Source organism: Lynx canadensis, chromosome B4 (genome assembly GCF_007474595.2).
Source record: "Lynx canadensis isolate LIC74 chromosome B4, mLynCan4.pri.v2, whole genome shotgun sequence".
Lineage (NCBI taxonomy): Eukaryota > Metazoa > Chordata > Mammalia > Carnivora > Felidae > Lynx > Lynx canadensis.
Genome location: NC_044309.1, coordinates 72,970,752 through 72,979,133, shown reverse-complemented (window position 1 = coordinate 72,979,133; position 8,382 = coordinate 72,970,752). Strand labels below are relative to the sequence as shown.

At 40.0% G+C, this 8,382-nt stretch overlaps 1 pseudogene; it reads left to right on the top strand.

Moving 5' to 3' along the window:
* The first annotated feature begins 6,573 nt into the window (after positions 1-6,573).
* On the top strand, positions 6,574-6,732 carry LOC115519638 (annotated as a pseudogene).
* The last annotated feature ends 1,650 nt before the right edge of the window (positions 6,733-8,382 follow it).

Genomic DNA, 8,382 nt, shown 5'->3' with positions numbered 1-8,382 from the left:
CAGCTTGGACTATTTGTAGCTGGGGTGTGTTGCCTTTGTGTGCATTCCAGTGTGTTGGTGGATGTCTGAGGGCTGCGTGTCTTGCAACATCAACTAATCTAGAGAAGCACACGTCTTTTTTAAAATTTTTCTAAATTTTTAATTCTATTTTTTGAATTTAGATTGCAGTTATCATATAATATAGCATATAATATTGGTTTCAGGAGTAGAATTTAGTAATTTGTCACTTACATATAACACCCAGTGCTCATCCCATCAAGTGTCCTCCTTAATGCCCATCACCCAATTAGCCCAACTTCTACCTAACACCCCTCCAGCAACCCTCAGTTTGTTCTCTATATTTAAGAGTCTGCCTCCCTTTCTGGTTTTATCTTATTTTTCCTTCCCTTTCCCTATGTTCATCTGTTTTGTTTCTTAAATTCCATATACAAGTGAAATCATATATTTGTCTTTCTCTGACTTATTTTGCTTAATACCCTCAAGTTCCATCCACGTTGTTGCAAATGGCAAGATTTCATTCTTTTTGACTGCCGAGTAATAGTCCATTGTATATACATACCACATCTTCTTTACCCATTCATCCATCAATGGACATTTGGGCTCTTTCCATAATTTGGCTATTGTCAATAGTGCTGCTATATAAACATTGGGGTATGTGCCCCTTTAAATCAGCATTTTTGTATCCTTTGGATAAATACCTAGTAGTGCAATTGCTGGCTCCTAGGGTAGTTCTATTTTTAACTTTTTAAGTAACTTCCATACCGTTTTCCAGAGTGGCTACACCAGTTTTCCATCCCCACCAACAGTTCAAAAGGATTCCCCTTCCTCCACATCCTGGCCAACATCTGTTGTTTCCTGAGTTGTTCATTTTTTGCCATTCTGACAGGTGTGAGGTGATATCTCACTGTGGTTTTGATTTGTATTTCCCTGATGATGAGTGGCGATGAGCACCTTTTCATGAGTCTGTTAGCCATCTGGCTTCTTTGGAAAAGTGTCTATTCATGTCCTCTGCCCATTTCTTCACTGGATTATTTGTTCTTGGGTGTTGAGTTTGATAAGTTATTTATAGATTTTGGATATTAACCCTTTACCCAATATAGCTTCTGCAAATATCTTCTCCCATTCCATCGTTTGCCTTTTAGTTTTGTTTATTGTTTAGAGAAGCACATGTCTTTAACAACCCAAGCAGTGATAATGATGATGATGATGGTGATGATGATAGCTAATATTTACGTGGCTCTTTCTTTTTTTGAAAATTTTTTAAGTTTTATTTTATTTTATTTGAGAGAGACAGAGACAGTGAGAGTGGGGGCAGGACAGACAGTGGGAGAGAGAGAATCCCAAGCAATGTGGGGCTTGAACTCACCAAACCGTGAAATCATGACCTGAGCTGAAACCCAGAGTCAGGCACTTAACCCTCTGAACCACCCAGGCTCCTCTACATGCTCTTTCTACATGGTAGTATGCTAGAGGCTTTACAGACATTTACTCACTCAGTCTTCACAACAACGCTATGAGTAGGAACTGTATAATCTCCACTTTGCAGACAATGGAATTGAGGAACAATGTGGGTAAGTAACTTGTTCAAAGTCATGCAGCCTGCCAAAGGCAGAAACTGGGTTCGAACTCTGGCTGTCTGGTTCTAGAGACCATTTTTGTAACCATCAGGCTTTACCATCTCCTATATTAACTACAAACAGAGTTAAGTAGGTGTTCAAGTAAGGAATACCAATTTTTTTTTTTTTTTGGCTGAAAGTTTATTTATTTATTTTGAGAGAGAGAGAGAGTGCGCACACATGAGCAGGGGAGGGACAAAGAGAGAGGGAGAGAGAAAATCCCAAGATTTTCACAGAGCCCGAAGTGGGGCTTGAACTCACCAACTATGAGACCATCATAAGCCAAAATCAAGAGTTCATCGCTTAACCTACTGAGCCATCCAGGTGCCCCAAGAATACGAATCCTTAACAAGAGCTAAGAAGTAGTAAGCAGTAAGTGCCAGGCTCTATTTAAGCTTGTATCTCATGTAATCCACACAACAATCCTATGAGATTGGTACTATCATCCCTGTCTTACAAGTGATGATACAAGACTGAGGAGGTTAAGTTACTTGCCCACACATGCATCTTGCGTGGATAAGACTAGAATTTGGGTATATTTAGTTAACAAAGCCCATGCTTGTAAGCAGGACCCTATACAAAAAGAAAGAATAAATGCATCTAACTTACTATTTTAAGTTCTTCATTAAAGTCAACAAACAATTCAGGAATGCCCCTCTTCGCTGGCATTTTTACTCCCATTATAGGACATTCTTTTACTTTGTTTCTATTTAAAAAATGGGTTGCCTGTGTCCCCCCTCCCCTTGCTAGCATATCCACCTTTCATCTCCAAAAATCTACTTCAACGTATACCTTATGTTTTTAATGGCTTTCAGATGCCCACTCAACATGGATTTAGGTAACTCGGGCAAGCTATCAAAGGAATTAACTGGATAACTATTTCAGTCACTTTGCCACTTGCATAGGAACAAAATAGCAAAACAAACACTCTAATAATTAACGGGACTTATAAGCTCAGAAGATCTTCATGACTAAAACTGTATTTCATCCATCTCTTTTTAATCAAGCAGTAAAGTGCCTACTATATCTCTTTTTAAACAAATAGTAGAGTGCCTGGTAAGCACTCCATCAACATTTATTAAACCAGTGAATGACAAAACGGAGTTATGCTAGAATGGAGGAATAGTTTCTAATTGTTTTGTCCTGTTCTAGTTCAAATATTTATAGCATACAGAAAAAGAAACACAGGCAGTACAAGCAGACGGGTCTGAGTTTGAATTCAGCTTAGCTGCTGTCTAGGAAATCTTGACTGCCCCAACCCCTCCCCGCCTGTTTAAGAATGTATGGTGAACTTTGATCCCTCACTACGTCTCCTGGCTTCTTTTTATTTTGCTGCTTCACTAAAGAAAGGAATGACTGGAAAGCAAAGGAAATGAGATTCAAATTCTTCCATTCTAGTTTTTCAAGCTCAAGAGTCAGACAAGTCAGAACGATGAGAACCCTAGAATCCTTCCTTTTATATTCCTTCCTGTTTATGACATGAAGCACACTGGGCTGTATTTAAAAATAATTCTCCCAAGGATTTGCTACTTCTGCATTTATATTTATATTTATTGAGTATGCACTGATACATGATGTGGAATTGTAAGGCCTACTTTAAGTCCGTACTGCAGAGGACACCATGGGACACTGTCCATGTCCCCCTTTAGAGGCCTGCAGAAGCCCTCATTTATCTGCTGTCTTACAGAAATAGCTCAGCTACAGAAAGCGGATTCTCCCAAGGTCACACGCTGTTCCCGCCACGTTCGGCATCCAATGACTGGGCCACAAGCTGGTAAAAAGATAGCCCCTCACCCTAACTCAAGACAACTCTGAAGGGCCATCACAACCTCAGGGCTCCCTAAGGGGTTGCTTAGGCCCTCTCTGAGACTGTGCCATAGTCCCACTTATCTGTTCCCTAGTATTGCTTCCTTACCTTCTTCAAATGTGGATCCCAAGAGCACTCCCTAATAAACTTTCTGCTCATTAATCTCGGTCTTGGATTCTTCCCCAGAGAACCCAACCCTCGACAGATAACCTAATTGGTTGATTATTAAACATTTTTGGTAACTTGGACCAAGATTCTCTTTATACAGCAAACACAAGGGGTGTCTTTCATTTCAACCTATATAGTAAGAATGGCAACAAATGTATTGTAGATGGTTAAAACTTAAGCATATTTAAGGGCTATGCCCCTGGCAGTCCCGGATCTGTCTCTTGGGTCAACAGACCCCAGGGACGCCCCTTCATCCAGCCTCCCGCCACCCTCCAACCTCCTTTCCGGTCACAACCCACGCCACCATCTTCGCGGCCCCCTACTCACGGGTCTTCGGGCCCCCGTCCGCCGCCAGGCCCGGGCTCCGGACGGCGGGTGCCTCGTCCCCCGAGTGGCCCGGGAGAAACGCGACGGCGCCCGCGGCCCCTCAGCGTGCAGACCCGGAGGGCGTGCGGAAGCCCCCTGCTCCCCGAGCCGCGAGGGCCCGAAGCCTGGACGCCGTGGGAGCGCCCGCGGCCCGGGAGAAGCGCCCGCGGAGGCCCTCGTGCGGCTCCTGCAGGCCCGGGGCCGCCCGCGCACGCGCCCGGCTCCCCGCTGCCTGCAAGACCGCGGGCCTGGGCGCGGGGCCCTGCCCCAGGCGCCCCCCAAGCACGACGAGGAGCCCAGCAGCCTTTGGGGGCCCCTCGGGCCTCCGCCTGGGTCCTGGGCTTCTGCCTGAGCCTCTCTGGGCGGCTGCGAGGCAGCTTTTCAGCCACTTGTAGCCCACCCCCCGACAACCGTGGATTGAGGGGAAACAATGAAGCTTTTTGCAACAAAAACAAAACCAAAATCCAAAACTCAAAAACCAAAAAGAAAAAACCCATGCACGTAAGGTTCTTATTTATGATTTATGCTTTCCTAATATAGAAACGTAATTTACCTAAAACTGGCTGCCTTAGTTGAGAACGGTTAACATAATTCATTTTATTATTATTTTTTAAAAGTATTTATGGGGCTGGGGGCGGGGGGGGGGGGGGGGCTGGCTCAGTCCGTACAGCACTCAACTCTTGATTTCCGGGTTGTGAGTTCAAGCCCCACCTTTGAGTATCGTATCACTTAAAAATGAAATCTTAAAAAAATAAAAAGTATCTTGGTGCAAAGTTAATTTTCTATGAATTAATTTAGGAAAATTCGTTACCTTCTGATTGTATGGTATATTTCTCAATGTATGCAGTACTTCATTTATATATTAGACAATTTTCATGTTCACCTTTTAAAGTGTATTTTATTTATTTGTTTGTTTGTTTGTAATCTCTAGGCCCAATGTGGGTTCCGGGATTTACAACCCCAAGATCAAGAACCACATGCCTTACCAACTGAGCCAGCCAGCTGGCTATGAGCCAGCACCCCTATATGTTCAAAATTACAGAAAGAGAGCCTACACATTTCTTTTCAAGGGAATTCCTAGATTTTTATGTGTTTTTATTGTAAATGTTTTATGTGTGTGTTTGCATTGACTTATAGACATAATAAAAGTCCAAATCTAGGGGTTTTGTTTTATTGTCTTCGTAATGATCCTAAAATTCACCCAGAATAATAAACAGAGAAGAAGAGCTAAGAAAAATATAAAAAGACTTGTGCCCTAATTGATATTCAAAACACACAAGAAGGGTCTACTAAATACATATAGGTGATAAAAGAGTGGACAGATCAGCAGACAGAATAGTTAGATCAGGAGTAGAAACTTATTACATATATATATATATTAAAATATAATAAAATCTGATAAAGGAAGCACCACAGCTGAGGGGAAAAGAGAAGTAATTTTCACAACTGGTACTGGAATAATTGGTTAGTGATTTGGAACAAATCAATTTAGATTCTTAGCTCTTACTCCTAGGTGGATGAAACAAATGGGGGAAGGGAACCCAAGTCATAGGAACTAAGGCCAAATTCTGGTGAATATTGTGTCTGTATGAGAAATAAACTTGTAGATGTACAAAAAAAATTCAACAGTTCATTGACATAAAAAGTTTAAACTTCTGAAGATAAAAAATAAAAAGCAAAAATTGAAAAGATGTATAATTAGCTACAATTATGTCTTTTGAAGTATAAAAAGCTTGCACAAATAGATTTAAAAACATCAAAATATTAGAACAATGAGTAAAGCATATGATACACAATTCATAGAAGAAATAAAAGGTCTAATAAGCACATTTTAAAAGTTCAATAAAATCAGTAACAAAAGAAATGCAAATTCAATCCAGAAATTCTTTTTCACTTACTAAGTTAATAAAAATGAGTGAAATTATAATACTCAAGACTGCTAAAGATGCAACGTCACAAGCACCTTCACATACTATCAATGTTTTAATGCATACTTTTTCTAGAAGGTTATTTTAAATTTATATCAAATATTTTAAAATATTGCTACACTTAAACCCTTTGATTCCACTTCTAGAAATTTATCTACGGAAATAGTCAAGGGTGCTTGGGTGGCTCAGTCGGTTAAGCATCCAACTCTTGATTTTGGCTCAGGTTGTGATCTCACAGTTCCTGAGTTCCAGCCTGGTGTCAGCTCTGTGCTGACAGCATGGATCCTTCCTGGGATTCTCTGTTTCCCTCTCCCTCTGTCCCTTTCCTGCCCATGCGCATGTTCCCATCCCCCCTTCAAAATAAATAAATAAACATAAAAAAAGAAATAATCAGAGATGGGGGAAAAGTATTATGTGCATAAAATAAAATAAAAATCTGAAGTTAATGAGAATGCAAAAACCATATGATAGGATATTTTGTAGTCATTAAACTTTATGTTTTTGAAGAATCATTAATGATATAGTAAAATGATAATTTAATGTTGCTAAAAAATGCAAAACTGGACATGATTCTGAATTTTAAAAAGATGGGCACATACACAAAATTAACCAGATATCAATAGTGTTTATTTAATGGTCTATGAACTTAGAGATGAGTTTGGGTTTTTTTAGATTTTACTGCATTTTCATCGCTTCTCGGCCTTTTGGCTAAGATCAAGTGTAGATTTTACTGCATTTTCCAACTTTTTTACAGTGAGAAACAATTTTGCAATTTTGTGCGTGTACATGTGTGTGTTAAATTTTTTTTTTATGTTTATTTATTTTTGACAGAGAGAGAGAGAGAGACAGAGCATGAGCGGGGGGGGGGGGGGGGGTGGGCAAGGAGACAGGGAGACACAGAATCCGAAGCAGGCTCCAGGCTCTGAGTTGTCAGCACAGAGCCCCAAGTGGGCTGCGAACTCACAGGCTACGAGATCATGACCTGAGCCAAAGTCGGACGCTCAACCAACTGAACCACCCAGGTGCCCCTACGTGTGTGTGTTTAAAGAATGAATGGGAGGTAAAAACTTGGAAACATATTGTTAGCTATTCTTGGGGGAAACTTGTTCTTAAAGAGAAGGAAGATAAAAGCTGTACCTAGAGAGAAGTAAAATCCAGGGACATTTACTCCCTTTCTTTTTCCCTGTCTTCCTGTCTTCTCTTGTTTCCTCGCCCTTCCTTCCTTTCTATCTTATTTTTTTAATGATGAGAGGTTTGAATGTTTTACCCTCTCAGTAGAGAAGGGAATGAAAATACAGTAGTAAAAAAAATAAATTCAGGAGCAAGTTTCCAAAGGAGGTGAGAGAACCCAATAAAGAATGCTGCCTTTAAAAGGAAGTAACTTTGAACACATCCGTTGAACACACGAATGAATGAACGAACGAATGCCAAGCAGTAATAAGACTGTTTTCTATAATTCTGCTCCTTTTCAAAATTGAGATCAGTAGATTAAAAATGAGAATCTGAATATAGACAAAGAACTATCATATTCATCATTAAATTGATATTGCTGAATGGTTTCTATCTTAACTATAGGATTATGTCTAAATTCTCATCTTTATATGAAAAGCAAGAAGGAAAAACAGAACAAACTGTAACTGTTTTTTTTTAGCACAAAATTTAATTAGACTGCGTTTACAAATGTTAATATCATGCAGAGAATGTGACTTGGAGAACACTGGCACATATCCAGAAAATTCTGGAAGTAAAAACGATACTTATTATTAAGGAAGTGGTTGGGGTTCTGAATTTCCCAGATAATTCACATAAACTAGAAAACTGTTAAACCAAATATATTACTTAAAAATTTTTTTTTAATGTTTATTTATTTTTGAGAGAGAAAGAGACAGAGCATGAGTGGGGGAGGAGCAGAGAGAGAGGGAGACACAGAATATGAAGCAGGGTCCAGGCTCCGAGCTGTCAGCACAGAGCCAGATGCGGGGCTCGAACCCACCAACTGTGAGATCATGACCTGAGCCGAAGTCGGATGCTTAACCGACTGAGTCACCCAGGTACCCCTAAATATATTATTTTTTTTAAACATAGGCTGAGGTTTCTTTTTTCCCTTTTAAGAATGACGTTCAATAGACACCCTTGGCATTTTAAAATTGCAATTTATTCATCACAAGATTCTAAAAATGGCTCTTCAGGGGCGCCTGGGTTACTCGGTTGAGTGTCCAGCTTTAGCTCAGGTCATGATCTCACAGTTCGTGGGTTCAAGCCCCACATTGGTCTAGCTGCTGTCACCACGGAGCCTGCTTTGAATCTTCTGTCCCCACCCCCCTCTGCCCCTTCCCCATTTGAATGCTCACTCTCTCGAAAATAAATAAATCTAAATAAATAAATCTAAATAAATAAATAAATAAATAAATAAATAAATAAATAAATAAGGCTATTCACTTGATACACATATACAGACTGCTGAACTTTCAAAACTTAGTTAAATGTACATTTGATA